Source organism: Tamandua tetradactyla, chromosome 6, assembly GCF_023851605.1.
Source record: "Tamandua tetradactyla isolate mTamTet1 chromosome 6, mTamTet1.pri, whole genome shotgun sequence".
NCBI classification, from domain to species: Eukaryota; Metazoa; Chordata; class Mammalia; order Pilosa; family Myrmecophagidae; genus Tamandua; species Tamandua tetradactyla.
The window spans coordinates 123,044,144-123,064,755 of NC_135332.1; the positions used below are offsets into that span (position 1 = coordinate 123,044,144).

Consider the following 20,612-nt stretch of genomic DNA (forward strand, 5'->3'; position numbering starts at 1 on the left):
GATGCAGAAAGAAGTCACCCCAGGGAAAGTTGTTGGAACCCAGGGGCCTGGAGAGAAGACCAGCAGAGACCATCCTGTTTCTTCCATGTAAGCAAGAACCTCAGTGGAAAGTTAGCTGCCTTTCCTCTGAAGAACCAACAAAATAAATCCCCTTTTATTAAAAGCCAATCCGTCTCTGGTGTGTTGCATTCCAGCAGCTAGCAAACTAGAACATTATTGGACTATAAAAGCAAATTTGACAGATGGGGCAGCCATTATTTATCTTTATGTCTTAAACAGGCAAATTCGAGCTTGGAATGATGATGTGCAGCAGTAATATTCAAGTTCCATTATTATAATCAAAACTATGGCAGGAAGATTAATCGAAGCAGCCCAGAATTCAGAACAAAGGTCCTAAGCCAGGAATAAACAGTCATTGCAGAAAATCTCAGCAAAGGACAAAGATGAAGAACAAACCGAAAGTAAATGGACATTGAATCAAGCTTTTCAGGCTCCTGTCTCCATTGAGCAGCAACTTGAACCATCAACCTGGGGCATTGGGCAAGTTCAGCAGAAAGAAGATTGGGTCAGTGGGTCACTACTCCACTTTCATCAGCCCAGGAATCATATCTATCAGTTCAGCCCTGTCAACTAAGCCCTAAAATACACTGGAGCAAGAAGAGGGAATTTGAGATGACTGCATTTTACACAGAGCGAGGAGATATGTAAATGCAAGTGGCTTGAGCACAAACCTCATGTTTTATTCATCCTGGTTCAAGTGATAAAATTTTAAGGGAGGTGTCAAGTAAGCAGATAGGTGGTTTTAAAGGTCTTGGGTACTTCTGCTGTCGGTATATCTCCAGCATTCTAGGTAATGTCATTTAACCTCCAAATTTCCTTTCTTTACAATGGAAAAAAAAATCCAATCTGTTTCCTCACTAGGGCTTAAAAGAGAAATCATAAAAATGATGGAAAAGGACTTTTTAAAAATTATGTATTATTAAGTGTTTTTGTCATATACACAGCCAGTGGGTACAGAGATTCCAACCTGAAAGGAGCATGGTGACTATCATTTAAGATAAAAGATAAAGGAGGCCAAAACCGGGATCACACTCAATGACCAGGAAGCAGCAGGGCTACCCACCCTCTGAGATTTTAGTAAGCAAGAAAGCACATGCCCTGGATGAGATTAGAACATTTTGTTGAACATGGAAGGCTTCCCAGAAATTACTCATTCCGCTGCATGATACTGAATCATTTTACAGATGGGAAAAAAATGTGGTTTTCTTCACGTCATCCAGAAGCAGCAAACCTTACTATATAAATTTGTAAAATCATCGTTACAACATGTTGAAATTACATAGAAGTAAAGAGATGTTATCATGGCAAGGGCAATAAGAAAAATGGTGTTATTCATGCAAATAGGAAAAGGAGAAGAATTTTCAGCATTTTCAGAATTTTCTGAAGGGGAATTTTCTGAAGGGAAAGGCAGGCTGGTCATCACAGAACACTTTTCCAGTCCTAGTGACAGTAGAGAAGTGTGACCACCCAGGCTATTCCTGGGTAATATCTCTTAGGAGCATCCCACACAGGCCTGAGTCCTGCCTACAGCACTTGGGTTACAGGCTGGGAGTCAAAGAGAACTAGGTGCAAATCTCAGTTCTGTCTGATTGTGCCTCCTATGTGGCCTCGAGCAGGTGGTCTGCTCTGCAACTATGCTTGACAGTCACCTTTAAGAACCCCCAAGTCCAGATGTTTAGCTCCTCCTGGGTTCTGCCCTCCTGGGTTCTGCCACAAAGGTGGACCAGGAAGGCTGAGTTCAGACTCTCCTGCTATCTGACCCACAATAGTATGAATGCTTCCAGGTTGGTCAAAGGGAAGCCCAAGATTTAACCTCTCCCCAGAAACTTCTAAGTTGAGCAGAAACCAGAGTTCCTTTCTGCACTTGGTATGGCCTTCACTTATCTAGTGCTAATATATAATTCCCTGTTTTCCTCCTTCTATCACAGTTATACTCTATTGTTTTCAGGGAAAACTTTTTGTCTCTCATGCAAATTGTGGCTATCAAATTGCTAAAGCAGAAGACAAAGAAAACTAAAGATCCTTTTCCAAGACCTCAAAGCTTTAAGGTTATAAGCATTTCAGAACAAAACATATTTTTGGATGCTAGAATCTCTTTCTTGTAGTGTTTCTTCTGAAGAACAAATTACAATCTCTATCTGCATCCCTAGGCAGACTAGAGTAAAGTTAGGTGCTCAGAAAGACAACAAGGAAATGCACATTAAATATTTTCAAAATATCCTCTCTGCGTATGCAAGCATTTATCACAGTGCCTGGAATGTATGTATATGCCCTATTTTTTTAAATTATTAGCATTTAATAACTATTATTAATAAAATTTGATGGTAATGCCAATCTAATACTCATCAAATAATAACTTTACATATGTTAACATTGTGATATGAACAAATATTTTTTCTTGCAACTCAATAAATAGATTGCACGAACTCCCAGAGCCTGATCTGCCATGTGTGTATGGATGAAATTAGTGTTGTGAACGCTGACACTGGAGGGAGGATGTAGAAAGGCCAGACCTGCCTGCTGGGACCAGTGAATTTCCTGTTAGACTCTCCAAGGCTGCACCCGCTCCTATGACAGTTGACCCTAGTCCAGTGAAGGGCTGCCCTCCCCCCTGGTCTGATATGTCCCATCGAGTGGCAGATGTCTCAGCGATGTTCTGGAAGCCAAGATGAATCCAGGTTTACCTTAAAGATAACTCCCCAGGTGACCAAAGTTGCTGATTGTTGTAGAGAAAAGATGATTATTGAAAGAGAGGGGGCAGGCCACGGTGGCGCAGCAGGCAGGAATGCTTGCCTGCAATGCCAGAGGACCCGGGTTCGATTTCCGGTGCCTGCCCATGTAAAAAAAAAAATAAGAGAGGATCGTGTTCCTGAAATATTTATTCCATGAGGGCCTCCTGCTTCCAGAGAGCATATGGTTTTGATGCTGTGTGAAAATAGCAGTCCTGATGATGCAAATAAACCATCTTATGAGAAAACCTTCCTTGTGCTGATGTAAATCTGATTTCTAACCTTGAGACAACACTGCACCTTTGTGACAAGGCAGGCGCCATTATCCAGTGGTGTTACATTAATGAACCATGCAGCAATCGCCGCTTCCCTGCTCTTCATGTGTCAGAGTGGGTCAGTGTAACAACAAGCGGTTTTCCCAGTAGCCAAGATCAGCAATCAAGCCTTGTCCTCCAGGAGCGAAAAGCATTGTTACAATGAGCACTTCCCACTGCAATTTATCAGTCTCCATTTGGATTAATTAGGGTTATAGAAAGGGCTTCATCCTCCCAATGAACTGTGTCACAAAAGCCCCATAAGGCTAAGGCTATCTAAATTATTACTGCTTGTCTCATTTGTTCACTTATTCTTCAGTTTGAGTTGATACACATACCCAATGGGTTCCTATGATGCAGACATTACCAGGAAGTCCACCAAAGCTTTTCTTTTAATTAGAAATGTAGATTTATAGAAAACTCATGCATAAATAGAGTATTATCAACACCTTGCATTACTCTGGTACACTTGTTACAATTCATGAAAGAATATTTTTATACTTGTACTATTAGCTATAGTCCATCATTTGCAATAAGGTTTACTCTGTTGTACAGTCCTTTGTTATTGTTTTTAAAATTTTTATTCCAGCTTATAAGAAAACAAGAACCTAGACTGTAAGCTTTTAGAGCAGACACATTGTGTCCTGAGTGGTGATTATTATTTCTGGATTTTGAGAGGCTGTTTTATATATATAACCTGATATTTAGAGATAAGAATGAAGCCGAACAGGTTGGGGTTAAAGTAATTCAGAATCTAGGGGTAAGGAAGACAGTGTCTATAATTTAGAACCATACATACTCTTTGAGACCAATGAAGGAAAGGTTTATTTGCTCTGGAACTGAAATTTCTTCTAGTGCATAATCTAGTTCAACCTATCTGTATAGCTCACTTGAACAACTGAAACACAGGAAGCACAGAATAAGAAAGAGGTCCTTTAATCCTGGATAGATTATTATAATGCCTGGAAACATCCTAGAATATATTAAGCAGATCATCAAAAAGTATTGGCAAAGTTCCCTGAGGGAGGGGAAAAAGAATATGGAACTATTAAACCTTACCATCGGGGAATCCCCTGATACTGTGTCAAACTTCAGGGATACCCAAATTAATAGGACATGCCTTCGATCATGAAGGTAACTCTTGTGAAGCTTATATAGGTAGCAGAGAAGGTTAGACTACCTATCGGCATGCCTAAGAGCTACTTCTGGAGAACCTCTTTTGTTGCTCAGATGTGGCCTCACTCTCTCTAAGCCCAACTCTGCAAATGAAATCATTGCCCTCCCCTCTACATAGGACCTGACATCCAGGGGTGAAAGTCTCCCTGGGGACATGGAAGATGACTCCCAGGCATGAATCCAGACCTGGCACCATGGGATCAACAATTCCATCCTGACCAAAAAGGGGGAAAGAAGTGTAATTAATAAAGTATCAGTGGCAGAGAGTTCAAAGAGTCTAGAGGCTACCCTGGAGGCTGCTCTTATGCAAGCTTCAGGTAGACCTTGCTACTTATCATAACAACTTGTCAACCCCCAAGCAGGACCATTCCAGCCAATCCTGAAGAACACCTAGGGCAATATATAAGATTCCACAAGGCTTCCAGGCACTAGAGTAATTTTCCAGAAACCTACAACCTCCAGATGGGTCCCTGGTCCAGATAAGTCCTGAAACCTAGTCCAGTCTCTCCAGAATATCAGATAGTTCCATCTCCCTACCCCATATTAGTGACAGACCCTTCCAATATCAAAAATTTAGAATTGCCATAGCCCAAACAACCCCAAAGAAAAGTATGGAAATATCAAAGGTGTTGGTGGAATTATACGTAGAAGATAGGACTTAACAAATGAATATGAATGCTGAATCATTAAATTGATATCTCTTTTAGTCTCCAGTATTTTAGAGCAGCTAGAAGTAAAAACCTAAAATTGTGATATTGTAATCCATTGCAAAGTCTGAAATATGTTCTACAACTAATTGTGGTGCAGTACTTTGAAATTTATAGCTTTTTTGTATATATGTTATTGTTCACAAAAAGAAGGTAAAAAGAAGTCGGCTGTGATTATAAAACAGTATTTAAGCCCTCTAGCCTCCTATATTCTGGAGCAGCTAGAAAGAAAAATACGAGAGGATCGTATGGTAGCCCATGACAAACTCTGGGTTCTGGTCCTGTAACCACTTGTTGAAGAGTGTTTCGAAAGCTATTAGTTTTTTATTTCTTTGCTTTGTGTATATGTTATACTATGCAATAAAAAAAAGTTTAAAAAAATTCTTTTATTCCAGTAATATATATTCAACTAAAATTTCCCTTTTAACCACATTCAAATATATAATTCAGTGCTGTTAATTACATTCACAATGTTGTGCAACCACAGCCAGCATTCGTTACCAAAACCAACACAGATAGAAACTCTGCACAATTTAAGCATTAACTCCTCATTCCCTGTCCCCACCCAATCCTTGGTAATCTATATTCTAGATTCTGACTCTATAAGTTTGCTCAATCTAATTCTTTCATAGCAGCAATATCATACAATTGTGTCCTTTTGTATTTGGCTTATTTCACTCAATATGATATCTTCAAGTTTCATCCATATTGCCATATGTATTAGAATGTCATTCCTTTCTATGGTTGAATGATATTCCATTAATGTATACACCACATCATGCTTAGCCATTCATTGACTCATGGACACGTGGTTGCTTACATTTTGGGGCAGTTAGGAATAATGAAAGTTGCTATGAATATTGACATGCAAATATTGAATCCCTGCCATCAATAATTTGGAGTATGTACATAGAAGAGGGCATCCAGGTCAAACGGTGATTCTATACTTAACTTTCTGAGGACCTGCCAAACTGTCTTCCACAGCAGCTACACCTTTTTACATTCTAATCAACAGTAAATAAGTATTCTTATTTCTCCACACCCTCTCCAACACCTGTTATTTTATGGTTTTTTTTCAATAACAGTCATTTTAGAGGGTATGAAATGGTATCACATTGTACTTTTGATTTACATGTCCCTAATAGCTAGTGGCATTGAGCATCTTTTCATGTGCATTTGTATATCTTCTCCAAAGAAATGTCAATTCAAGCATTTTGTCCATTTTAAAAGTGAGTTGTGTGTCTTTTTAAAGTTGAGTTGTATGTCTTCTTCATATAGTCTGGATATTAAACTCTCATTGGATATATGGTTTCCAAATATTTTCTTCCATTGAATAGATTCTTTTTACCTTATTGACAAAGTCCTCTGATGTCTGATGCACAAAAGTTTTTCAATTGTAATAAAGTCCCATTTATCTATTTTTTCCTTTTGTTTTTGCACTTTGGGTGTAAAATCTTATGAAACCTTTGCCTAACCAAGGTTCTATAGATGCTTCCCTACATTTTCTTCTAGGAGTTTTATAGTTTGGGTTCTTATACTTAGGTCTATGATTAATTTTGAGTTTATTTTCTTATGTGGTATGAGATAGGTACCTTCATTCTTATGCACCTGGATATCCAGTTTTCCTAGCACTGTCTGCTGAAAAGACTGTTCTTTCTCCATTGAGCAGACTTGGCACACGTGTCAAAAGTCAGTTGGCCATAAACGTGAGGGTTGATGTATAAACTCTCAATTTGATTCAATAGGTCTTTATCTGTCTTTGTGCCAGTGCCATGTTGTTTTAATTATATGACTTTGTATTAAGTTTTAAGATTGGGAAATGTGAATCCTCCAACTTCATTCTTTTTTAAGATGGCTTTGGCTATTTGAGGCACGTCATTCCTCCATACAAATTTTATGATTGGCTTTTCCATTTCTGGAAAGAAGCCTGTTGGAATTTTTATTGGGATTACATTGGATCTAATTTTTAAAATGGAAAATTTTTAAGTGACTATACAAATCACTTTGGGTAGAATTGACATCTTAACAATATTTTGTCTTCCAATCCATGAACATGGAATGTCTTTTCATTTATTTAGGTTTCATTAGTTTCTTTTAGGATTATCTTGCAAATCTCTGTATACATTTCATTTATATCCTTGGTTAGATTTATTCCTCAGTATGACATTCTTCTAGTTGCTATTATAAATGGAATTTTTCTCAGTTTCTTCTTCAGATTGTTCATTACGAGTAAACAGAAACACTACTGGTTTTTGTGTGTGTTGATTTCATATCCTGCTTCTTTGCTGTACTCATTTATTAGTTCCAGAAATTTTCTTGTGGATTTTTCAGGATTTTTTGTATATCAGACCATGTCATTTGCAAATAGGGAAAATGTTACCTCTTTCTTTCCAAATGAACGCATTTTATTTCTTCCTTTTACCTAATTGCTCTGGCTAGAACTTCTAGTAAAATGTTGAATAACAGCGGTAACAGTGGGCACCCTTGTCTTGTTTCTGACCTTAGAGGGAAAGCCTTCAGTCATTCGCCATTGAGTATGATGTTAGCTATGGATTTTTCATAGATGTCTTTTATCATGTTGAGGAAGTTTCCTTCTATTCCTAGTTTTCTAAGTTACTTTTATCAAGAATGGAAGCTGGATTTTGTCAAATTGCCTTTTCTGCATCAATTGAGATGGTAATATGGTTTTTACTCCTCAGTTTGTTAATGTGGTATATTACATTATTGATTTTCTTATGTTGAATCAGTATTGCATGCATGGATGAATCTCACATCATCGCAATGTATAATTCTTTTGATGTGCTGTTGGATTTGGTTTGCTAGTATTTTGTTGAGAATTTTGGCATTTGTATTCATATGGGATATTGGTTTGTAGTTTTCTTTTCCTGTGTATCTACATCTGGCTTTGGTATTTGGGTGATGATGGCCTCACAAAGTGAATTAGAGAGTGTTCTCTTCTCTTCAAAATTTTGGAAGACTTTGAGCAGAATAGCTGCTAATTCTTCTTAGAATCTTTGGTAAAATTCACCTGTGAACCCACCTAGTCCTGGGTTTTTCTTTTATAGAAGGCTTTTTAACTACTGAGTCAATCTTTTTACTTGTTATTGGTTTATTGTGATCTTCTATTTCTTCTTGAGCCAGTGTAGGTAGTTTGTCTGTTTCTAGGAATTTGACCATTTCATCTAGGTTATTCAAATAGTTGGCAAACAGTTGTTCATAGTGTCATCTCCTATTCCTTTTTACCACCACAGCTTTGGAAGTAACTGAATGACATGCTTTGCTGACAACCACCTTTGTATCACATTGTGACACTACATTAGGGTTCTCTCCCTGTACTTTTCTTCCTTTAGGTCATCTGCCTAAATGACAATGAATTATGGATAGAAAGGGAAATCAAAGATGATGTGGGAAAGCATGTGAAGCCTTTGTTTTTATGAAAATGACTGCTATTCATAACTGCAGAGGGAAAGAGATATCCACACCACTTTCTCAAATTCATTTTTATCTTCTTTTAAAAAATAAATCCTCCAGTGACATGGAATTTAATATCCCAATCAGTAGTAAACTCTCAAAGAAAGAGCAATTCATACTAATAATAAAATAAGATGAATCTGAAAATCTCCCCTCAGTGGCAGTGAGAAGTGCTGCAGACAGGCTCTCACTTGTGCAAAACATGAAAAAAAGCCAAGCTTTCCACAGAATTGCCCGCCTGATAAGGTAGTACTTGAATTCCCCACTGGGCATCTTTTGTGCAATGTTCTCAAAACTAAGCCTGCCTCAAAATCATTCAGAAGGCTCCTTAACACACTCATCGCGGAATCATAGCTTCAGATTAATAGGTCTGGATTGGGCCAGGAATTTTCAGTCTTAACAACCACCAGGGGATGTTGATGGTGCTGAAGTGTGCACCATGTTGGAAGACCTGCAGAGCGAGAGGAATATTCCAGACCTCACTCACATCCTAACTCATTCCTCCATATTGGAGGACAACTAATTGATTTTACTGGGAGAAAAAATGGGGACAGCTTCAGTGCAGCTGTTCCTTCTTTTTCTTTGAGCTCAGCAGGCAGGCTGTCTCCGTGGGAAAGGCTTAGGATAGCCAACACTGCGTGTGACCGAAGGGGTAAGTCTGCCTGATTGGGGGCTTGTAGATCTAAAGCTGGGTCCTATAGCCATCATTTCTGATCTCCAATTGCCCTCACCTGTGTTTTCTTTTCCAGTAAGTTCTGAATTCTGGAGGGAAGGTGTTACTTGTTGACTCCTAAAACTCTGAGAAACAAACAAATTTTTAAAAATTCAGAGCACATAAATCAACCTCTTAATACCTGCTTTTCGAAAGTATTACACAGTCTCTTACATGTAAGTTGCCAATCACTTGCTGTTGATCATAAAAAGAGTTAAGGACTGAACTTCACAGGGGGAATATACTTAAAAGCGGTACTATCTTGAAATAATTATTCAATCTCTTTAAACTCAGATTTTCATATGTAAGGTGTAAATAATCACAGATTTCTCTAATAGTTTGATTGTGGAGATTTAACTGTGTTTGTTTATATAAAGGATAATGACAATACTTGAAATAATAAGCTTTCACTAAATGCCAGCTATTGTTAAGATTGTTTTTCTTGCTAAAGCTGTGAGGAATGTTTGTAATATTATGAAGAGCATAATAGAATTTTGACATCAGTCAAGCAAAATCTTTACGTTCCTAGTGTGTGTCCAGCACTGTGCCGGGATCTGTGGTTGAGAATAAAGCACACAGATGCAATATGCACTCTTTCCCCGAGAAAACTAAAACCTGACAGAAGAAAGTTTAACTCATTTGAAGCAATTAGAGATCTGTCAAAGTATAATTGCTAGAAAGTTAAAATCTTGAGTCTACTAAAAATATTCAGTTAACATGGGTCAAAGATTAAAGTAAGGCCGTAGGAGGGAAATGGAAGGATGGTGAAACTGTTTCAAAGAACGTAGGAGAGATGGAAGTATTTATAGTCGATCAAAAATGGACCCTGAAATAAGATTGCAATGTGAGATACAAAAGCAGCTAATATCCTAGAGTGCAATGAAACTGTACCTTTTGGTGTTATCACTTCTAATGAACTGAAATCTATTGCATCTCTATTGGAAAAAAGTCTTTTATAATGTGTCAGTCCATAAGTTAATATTTTACTTTACAGAGTCCAGGCCTTATTCCACAGTAAATAGTAAATTAAACGGAACTACTTTATCCTACAGGAAGGGTCACTCAGTGAAACAAGTCCCACCTACCACCTGTTTTTGTAAAAGAAATATTGCTGGAGTACAGCCATACTCATCCATTTACATAGGTCTATGGCCACGTCCCAGCTATAACAGCAGATGCAGAGTGGAATAGTTGCACCAAAGACCATGTCATCTTCAAAGCCTAAACAGTTTGCTATCTGGCCTTGAAAAAGTTTGCCACTGCCTATCCTGGAGAATTAAATCATCCAAAGATAAGGCTTATGACAAAGCTTTAGCATGACATTTAAAAGAGCTGCAATCATTTGTTCATCTTAGGTCCCAATTTTGGATCATTTTCCTTGACAGAGCAAATAAGTACAGAGCAGTAGAAACAATAGGAGTTCAGAAAAAGAAGCAGTGCTGGATTTGGTCGCTAACTTAGCTAAGATGAAATTACATTTCCTAGAATCCCCATTCCCTGCATATTTCCATACTAGCATTTGGCATGACATTTGGAAGGTGAGAATGAAGCAGCAGCCATATTCTTGTTACACTTGCAAAGTTATTGCAGGGCCCCAAGCATTGTTTCAGCTCACACTTTTGGCCCTCATTTGCTGGCTCACGTTATTGGTGTGGGGCAGCAGCTGGACCCACAACTCATTGAGTCCCTGTTGAATCTCTACTTTAGTGTCAATAAATGCTTTACTAGTGTTTGCAGCAACCGCAAAAAGCTAGGATTGCAACACCTGCGAATCCTGCTGTATCTCCTCTCTAAGCTCTCCTGCCAGCTACTGGCATCATTGAAGTTGGAGGCTTAGAGGTGGTAAAAGATAGATGTGTATTCCAGGTCATCCTGTGGGTTTTAGTTTATCCTTGCTTCCCCATTTCATGTCTATCTTTTCTTCCTGAATACCTACCCTGTTATCTTCAGGCTCAGCACCAGACACAAAGGCTAAATCTTTATTTAACCAAATCATGCAATTATATAAAGTCAAATCTATGAAATGATTCCCATATTCTATATCACTCCTAGAAGCTCTGACTGATACAAAATTTAGTACCTGGAGTTGTTTCAGATATCCTGTGGGTGGCTGACTTACCAAGCAAATTAAAATCCCACGCTCACAGGAACACATGTTAAAATCATGGAATAGCCTTGGAAGGAATGGGACCCTGGGAATTGAGATGGCAGTATAGTGACAGATTCTCATCAACCTGTGGACATTGAACCCTTAAATTCTACTGCAGTTCCTTTGGTAGAAGAATAAGTCCTTCTACTTTGCCTGAAGAACCTGTTGTAGTGTCCCCTGAGAAATTGTCCTGTAAGGATGTTGATCCTACTCAGGATTTACTCCTATCACCTCCCAGTGCTTTTAGAGCTCCACCCAGACTCAAGTCTAAGAAGACCCCAGAGGGTGAAATACAAACTTCAAACTGTGCATTATGAGAAACATACCAAAGAATTGAGTGATTTTTCCAATTTATGTTGATGGAAACCCAGGAAATGTGTGGGAGTGGATTTTAAGGATATAGGATCAGGATGGGAGAAATACGTTACTGAATCAGGAAAAATTAATTGGTATAGACTCATTAATCAAAGATTCTAGATTTAATATGTTAGCTTAAAGGGCTGGGAATGAGTCTAGTGGTTTGCTTGGTTGTTTTTTTGAAGCCTGAACTCAAGGCTGACCTATACTAGATGGAGTAAAAATGGTAGTACTTTGTACTTCTGTAGAGGAAGGTGTTCAAATGCTCAGAAAGACAGGAATGTTCGAGTGGATTTATCATGTAAAACCTACACATCCATCCTTAAATATGCCCCTTGGGAGGGTCTTGAGGGCACTTTCCTTTAAGAAGACCATCAGAAGTACATTCAGGAGGGAAACCAGCCTCCTTGATGAGCTCTGGCTAAATATTATCACTAGGACAGAAAGTATAATGAAAATTGTGGTCATTGAACTTGATTCCTTTAATTTACTGTGGATTATGAGATCTCATGGTAATATCCAATTGCCAAAGACCAGTCATGTTTCCTAGCTATAATGGCAACTGAGTCAAATGTCTAATTGGCTACTTGATCACAGTATCCCTAGAACTGAAATAGATGGGCAGCCTATTAAAGTCTTATTTGATTTGTATACACAGAATACCTCTAGGTTCAGTAAACAGAAGTCTGACTTAAATTATTACAATTAAAGAATATGTCCTTCAACAAATTCTGAGACACGAACTGGTTCAAGAGTCCCTTGAATAAAGGAGAGGTCAAGTACCCTTAAGAAATTTCCTTATTAAATAGACGAAAACTTAGACTGTAAATCTTATTCTAGACTTCCCTAAGGGGATGTGCTGGATTTTACCAGGATATTGTGTTTTGCAAAAGAGGAAATACAAGGACTTTTCAAGGATTGCTAGAAACTGGCTTTGAACTGAAACTAATTTCTTGAGACCCCAAAAACACTGTGGTCTGCCAGTCACCAGAGGGGCTTATAGGATCAAGAGATCAATGCCTTGACTCTGTCTCACAATGGACCAAGTGAGTCCCCAAACTCACCTTGTAGGTAATTTCCCAGATTCCAGAATTAATGATTGGAGTAGACATGCTCAACAACTGGCAAAATTCCCACTTTGATTTCTTGACCTGTGGACCAAAGGCCTTTATGTTAGGAAAATCCAAGAAGAAGCCATTAAAATCACCTAAATAGTAAACCACATACAACATTGCATTCCTGGAAGGGCTGTAGAGATTAGTGCCACCATTAATGACTTGAAAGTTGTAGTTGGCCTGGTTGGATGACAGATGGATCCTAGAGAATGACAGTGGTTTTCCACAAACTTAACCAGATGGTAACTTCAATTGCAATTGCTCTTTCAGATGCATTTTGTTACTTGAGCAAATTAACATAGCCCCTGGTATATGGTATGGAGCTATTGATCTGGCAAATGCTTTTTGCTCCATACCTGTTAGTAAAGACCATCAGAAGCACTTTACTTTCAGCTGCCAGAGCCAACAATACATCATTACTGTTCCACTTCAGTACTATATCAATTCTCCAGCCTTATGTCATAAGCTAGCCTCAGGGACCTCAATTGCTTCTCTATTTAGTAAAATATCATGATGATTCATTATATTTGCAATACTAAGCTGATTGGGCAGGGTGAGAAGGTAGTAGCAGCTACTTTAGATGCCTAGATACATATGTGCCAGTGGAAATAAATTCCACAAAAATTCATGGGCCTGCTGCCTTGTGAAATTTCTAGAAGTCCAGTTGTCTAAGGTATGTCAAAATAGCTCTTCCAAAATGAGGGAGGACAATTTGCTGCATCAGACCTTTCCCACCACTAAAAAAGCATCTTATCCTTGAAGCTTTGGGCTTTGCTGAAATAAAAGTCCTAGTTCCCAAGGATGTAAAGCTTTCACTAGGTGATGCAGTCATTATTTGATTACACTGAAATTTAAAACTAACACTTGGATATATTGGGCTCCTTGTGCCATAAATCAACAGACAGATAAAGTGTAACTTTAATTGCTTGAGTGATCAAGTCTGACTATCCTAGAGAAATTCAGTTGTTACTACACAATGAGGGTGTATGGAGGAGTATGCCTGGAATACAAAATATATTTGCATATATAGTAACCATTTTTTGTCTCCTCTTCTATTTCTGTAATTAAACTTAAATATCTGCCTTTAAGTTACAGACTATCAAAGAGGAAATATGATTCATCTAGAAAATGAGTAAAGAAAATTTACATCCTCTTATGTGGAGTCAGAGCACTGTCATTTGTACAAAGGATAGCTGCCTCATGTTAGGCAGAAGCATCATTTCACTATTGTCTTTATTTGGACATTATATTAAAAATGGTTAAAAGAAGTACATATGAATGGCAAGCTCCAAGGGATAGAATACAGTGGATTTATACTGTGCCAACTGCAAATACATTTCTTGGAATTCCCTCTTCCTCATGGCTCCTGGTGGGCCACAAAAGACGTTTTGCATGGTGTTACAAAGGCAGAATTGAGGCAGCAGCCATATCCGTTGTATGCTCAGTGTTGGTGCAAGTCTTGGACTCAGTTGGCACTCACACCTATAGACACTGATCCAGCTTACCTTGTTGGTGTGAGTAGGAAGCAGCCTTACAGCAAATCCTACTCCCACTGGATCTCCTCCTAAGTCTTTGAATTTTTGGCTAGGAGCACATTTAGCTCTATGATAAAGAGTACCAGCATTTCTTTAGGTTGCCCTCATCATCATAATGGGAGACTTGGTAGTGGGATGAGACCAATGCAAGTCCTAGTTTGTCCTCATAAGTTCTATTGTCCTTTCTTCCTCCTCTCCATGCATACCTTTGCTACCCTGCTGGCTTCATTACCAGGATCAGATGCGGAAACAACTGCAATAAAATGTTTAACCAGTTTCCAAGACGTGTAAGATCAAATTCTTATAACAAACTCCATATTCTGTATCATCCCAATAGTTATGTTTTTCTGATCAAATCTCAACTGATAGAGGAGCAATAAAAATGAGCTAGAAATGTTTGAGAAAGTCTAATAAAGGAAGTTAAAGTCTGAATTTGAAAGAAACAACTGCAAAGGATAAGATGGGACATCCCCTAGACTGAAGAGGAACTATCACGTTCTTTGGGAGGTATGAACAATGGGTTTTGACCCTCTGAAGAAAAAAAGAAGATGTCAGAGAAGGGAAAAAAATATGAGATAGGTAAGGGGATCAAAACATAGCAGGCTATGAATTTCATTCTGGGAAATCCCTATTTCCTCTAATGAACCATCTACAAGGTGAGCTAATGGCATAGCATTTTACCATGAAGGCTGAAGTAGCTGAAGCCAGAGACGCCAGTCCTAGAAAGTCCTGATAGAAAGTCCAGAGCAGAGGGAGGATAGGGATCTTTTATTATAAGGAAAGCTAGAGATGGTTGGTTACGACATGGCAGGCAGTCTAGAAGAAGATCTATCAGTCTCCGTGATTAGAACTATTTTAATAATCACCACCATTTACTGAGCCAGGTACAGTGCTAAGCACCCTATATACATCTCTCATGAAACTTTATATATTAGGGATTATTATTACCCTGTTATGCAGATAAAGAAACTGACACCTAGAGATTAAATAACTTGCTGAAAGTTACATAGAATTAGAGAACCCTGAATCAATCGAAGTTCTCCCTGATACCAAATGTTTTGCTCAGAACCACTTAGCCAGGTGGTACTTGACCGTGGGGCAGGAAAGGACACACCGAGAACCACCACCATTTACTGCCCCTAATGCCTGGCTTCGTTCTGATGCGGATCCCCTTATAGATCAGAATTTAAACAGATAAGCTGAAAAGGTTATGAAGATAGAATGGGTGGAGCCTGGTAAGAATAAGAGAACTGCAAATATCTGTGCACACACAACAATATTGAAAATGAAACCAATTGTCTTGCATTTATATAGATTATATCCTAAATGGTATGAACTCCAATTTTTCATCTTTAATGAAACAGAAATGAAAATACTTCTTTGTATATGCGGAGACAATAGGAAAGAAAATTTAGAAAGGGAAGAGAGATTGACATTTTGAATATCAAACAGCACAGCGAGCGGCATAGGGTAGTGCTGGGGACATAGATCCTGGAGCCAGACTGAGTGTTTGAGTCCTGGTTGTCACATTTTAGCTACAGCAAATTATTCAGCCTCACTGTGGATCCATGTTCTCCTCTGGAAAATGCAACAGGCAATTGTTATGAAAATTATATATGTTCATATTTGCAAAGTGCTTACAAGACTACCTAGCACACAGTAAAGCACCATTTTGGATAAGTGACTATTAAGTAAAATAAGGAAAGAAGGATGCCAGAGGGAGAGAAAAAGAAGGTAATAGCACCCGTTTAACTCCACCTGCTTAAGTGCAAATCCCAGCTACAGTTTCCAGTTGTCTGACCTTAGGCAGGTTAATTAACCTCTCCAATCCCAGGATCATCAGCTGTTAATGAGGATGATGCCTACTTTGATGAGATTTTCTGTCGGGATTCAGAGAGTTAATGCTTGTAAAGCACATAGCATGTGTAGCACATAACACTCACACCATATATTACTTTTATGAACTCATGAGCAAAATAATCTTTAAGTGAAGCATTCTCTAAGGGTGAGGCTGTGATTTAATATGCATAAAAGTACTTTTTAAAAACTTGAAATTTTTGTATATGTAAAGGTTTTCCTATGATTTAAATGACCAGAGAAAATAAAAATGAAGCCAAAAGATTCAGTCACTCTAACTTACTGCACACAATTTAAATGCCATATGAATAAAAGGATTGCAGTTCTGGGTCCCTACCATACTGTTATTCAGACCAGTTGCAGCAAAGCAGATGAATCAAATGCAATTTAGTCTGGCTCAACTAAATTCAGCTGGAGGCTGTTTCTGCACATGAAGCAGAAAAAAAAAATTATAGACCATAATTTCTGCTCAGATCAGTCAATCTCAGTCATTCTACTTGGCAGGCAAGTGGTCTGACTAAAATGATTCTGTGTGAATGACTCTGTAATGGTGGAGAAAGCACAACCTCTAACCTGTAATAAAGTAGCATCGGGACATTCCCCTTAACTCGACAGGGGACAATCATCAGGCATGGCAGCTGGGCACATCTTCTCCATGCTGGCCTGAGCCTCCAAGAAAGCTGCATGAGTGTTACCACATGGCGGCAGACAGAAGCCTGTTTTTCTACTGGAAATTATTTTTTAGATTCATTAAAGACTTGCTATAAAATTGCTATAAACTGTAGGCATTGTTCTATCTCAAGAAGGGGGCCTCAAAGATAGGTGTGCAGCTGGAGCACTAAATGGACTGCTTCTTTCTAGCCAAGAAACTCCTCAAGGGCAGAGGCCATGTGATGCTCATGATTACACCTTCAGCATAAATCTGGATGCTTTATTCCATGAATATTTTAGCAGACGCCAAGCAAGTGCCAGGAACTGAAGATACAGAGACAAATAGCATGGACAATGCCCCAGCCCTCTTGGAGTTTTTCATGTTAATGGGAACCATATACATACACATATATAAATCAATATTTATGTATATATATTATATATACATATATATAAATAATATTTATGTATCTATATATTCACTTTAGGTTTATGGTAAGTATTATAACAGGATGCTCAATAGATTTTTGTTGAAATGAATGGATTAGTGCTTCTCAGCCTTTGTCAAATAGCAGCACAAAAAGAAAATGCTAATATTTACACCACACCATGGGGTATAAATATTACTTGTGGTCATTGATGATTGGCTTGTGGCCTCTAAACAACCCCAGCTCCAATGACTGCCCTGAAGCCTGGGGGAATACCTGGGCTATCCAGGCCTTTTAGGTGATGTTAAGACCAGCCTTAGGCATGCATTCAGCTGGGCAGAATTCAGGCAATGCTCAGTCTAAAAGGACAGCAAACAGCTGTACCCATACTTTGCAAGTTATTAGACACTCAACCTCCAATTTCAAGTCATTCCTCAAGACCTGATTCTATATCCTCATTTCAGTCTGGGGTACTTATTTATAATAAAGCCAGACACTACTTCTCTCTGAGTTTTGTTTCTACCCATAGACAAACATCCCAAATCATACAATGTGATTCTTTTATCCAATCAAATCTGCTTTATGTACGTCATGCACTCTAGGACAGTGAGAGTTGGACAGTGGACCAGGCTCAGTGGTTGCCTGCTCCTTCCTAGCTCATTTATCTGCCCCTGTTCACCTTCCCTCAAGGTCACAGAAAGCCCTGTGGATGTGACCACATAGCATGTGAAAAAAATTGTGAAGAGCCAAAGAATTTGTGCCTGTGTAGCAAGACCCCAAAGTGGGTGTTCTGTGCAATATAGGTTGAAATGCCAATCCCAAAAAGCACATAAGGAAAGACAGCCATTAGATAATGGCCACAATTTCTCCAATTCATGATTGCACAAGCCATTGCCGAGTGACTTTGAAATTTATCTCTACCCATTAAACCTGGGCTTTAATCATGTGACTTTCTATGGGGTGATAGCAAATGTAACACAACAGAAACTTGAAAAATAATCATGTCTTGGGGCCTTCCTTCTCATGATGTCTTTGGAAACCCTGCAATAACTTTGACTAACCTGCTAAATCATGAGAGGCACATGGCCTGGACCTTAATCAACTGCCAGCCTAATGACAGGTAACATTTAGGCTACTGACCACCATCTGACCACAGATAGATGAGTGAGTCCAGCTGAGAGCAGCAGAAGAATCACACCCCTGCGCCTACAACCAATTGTCAACCTGTAGAATGATTAATTATAAATGGTTGTTTTAAGCCACCACATTTTGAGGTCAATTTTATTCATCATTAAAGATGACTGACACAGAAATTTTTATCCAGCAGTAGGATACTTTTGTAACAAGTAGCTAAAACATGAACCATTGGCTCTGGGATCAGGCAACAAACAATTAATGAAGTCTGCAAAAGTGATAAGGAAAAAGTGGGGGCTAAAAATCTGGTGAGGAAATTTCTATAATGGGTTGGAAAATGGGGACTCATATTAGGCAGTTGGGAAACTATTGGCAGAATTGTGTGTGGAAATTTGAAAAATGGAAAATGTACCTAATGAAATTTTGGATGTAGCTAAGGAGATTTTCAGGCAGAATGATGAAAGTGACTTTTGGTTTGTCTTCATTGCATGCAATGAAATAAGAGATTGCAGACATAAGCTAAAGACTAAACTAAAGTTTGGTTTTTAGGCAGAATTGTTGGATTGGAAAACAGAGCTTTTTTTCAGCTTCAGTCTCCCCAGAACCGTTAGGGACCAATGGTTGCTATGTGTCTTCTTTCTTATTCTTTTTGAGCAGAAAGGTTTATTGCAATTATCTTGTCTCTATATTATAACTGCAAACAGGATAAGAGACTGGGGAAATCTTTTTAGTCCATACATTTCTGGATCAATAGGAACAACATTTGAGAAACTATTTGCACATGTTGAAAAATCACAAGATCAAGATTATGGATGAAACTTTCAATCATCCTAGATGGAGATGAGTATATTTTGCATATAGGAGTAGAACGAATATTTATGACAAGTATGAACAGAGGGCTGGCTGTAACATAACATAAAAAAAGTCATAAATTGTTTTCCTCTCTGCATCCACATTCTTGAAACATGGCATTGAAGATTTTATCATCAAGAGATGGAATCTGTGTGTCCACACTGTGGATCTGAGCTGGCTATATGGCTTGCTATGACTATTGGGATGTTAGCAAACATGATGCAAGCAGAGCCTTGAAGAGCAATTGTGCTTTGGAGCTTGCTCTTTTGATTTACTTGGAACCCTAAAATCACCATGCAAGCTAGCCTGCTGGATGGTGAGAGACCCTGCAGAGGGGAATGGAGGCATCTAGCCAGCAGTAAACCAGTCCTGGGCCATTTGCAGACAACTGTGAGACATGTAAATTGCCAAGTGAATGCAGATGTGTGAGTGAGCCCAGATGCGACCAAGAGACTCCTGCTCAGCTGATCAAAGCTCAAATTGTCAAGCCACAAAATTGAGTTAATAAATGGTAGTGTTTTAAGCCATTAATTTAGGTATGATTTATTATGTAGCAACAGCTAACTGAAAAAGGGGAGTTCTAGAGACAGTATGTGTAACATGGCTTGGAGTTACCATGGCATGGTATCACAGAAACCTGATACAACAGCATGTAGCTAAAGATAGAGGAAAAAGGAAAATAATAAAAATAAGTTGATAAATTCGTGAGAGAGAAAATGATAGTGAGGGCCAGCAAAAACAAAGATTTTCTTTGAAGAAATATATGAACAAACTAGACATGTCCCTGAAAAGCCTTACCAATAATTTTAAAAATCACAAATAGGTAACAATAGACTAAAAAACTAGATCTATCTACAATTTCAAAAGAATTTTTAAAAATTCCTGAGGGTACATGATTATCCTAATGATTTTAAAACCTAGATAAAATGGTCACTTTTTAGAAAAAAAGTATATAATTTCCAAATATTAACAAAAGAAGAAATGGAATGTCTTATAAAAACCAATGCCATTAAATAAATCGATTAGCAATCAATTCCCCTTCTCCCCATAAAAAGACAGTAGGCTCAGCTGATTTTAAATGTATTCCCAGCTCTTCAAGAAACAGACAACCCCTATATTATACACACCATTTTTGAGAATAGAAAAAGAGGGGAAGCTCCCCAATATTTTTGTGAAGCTCATATAACCCTGATATCAAACCTGGAGGACAGTGCAAAAGGAAAACGGGGAATACACCTCCTTTATGAGCATAGAGACATGGTGGAAGAAAGTTATGTGGGCAATGAGAGGACTTCACAATGGTGTAAAGCATTTGAAGATTCAGAAGAGAGAGGTGATAACTGATGGAGCAAATGCCTAAAAAGA

At 38.4% G+C, this 20,612-nt stretch overlaps 1 long non-coding RNA gene across 31 annotated transcripts in view; it reads right to left on the reverse strand.

The window, feature by feature from the left end:
* LOC143686324 (uncharacterized) overlaps window positions 1-20,612 on the reverse strand; it is a 123,824-nt gene that overhangs the window by 65,230 nt on the left and 37,982 nt on the right. For 15 of the 31 annotated variants that reach the window (XR_013177050.1, XR_013177048.1, XR_013177054.1 and 12 more), the window contains one exon: window positions 12,740-12,826. The exons of 4 other annotated variants lie outside the window; for them this stretch is intronic. This is a non-coding gene — a long non-coding RNA (uncharacterized LOC143686324). Of the gene's footprint in view, window positions 1-9,188; window positions 9,256-12,739; window positions 12,827-20,612 lie in introns of all 31 variants that reach the window. 12 more of the 31 variants (XR_013177052.1, XR_013177032.1, XR_013177036.1 and 9 more) reach the window with 1 other exon arrangement.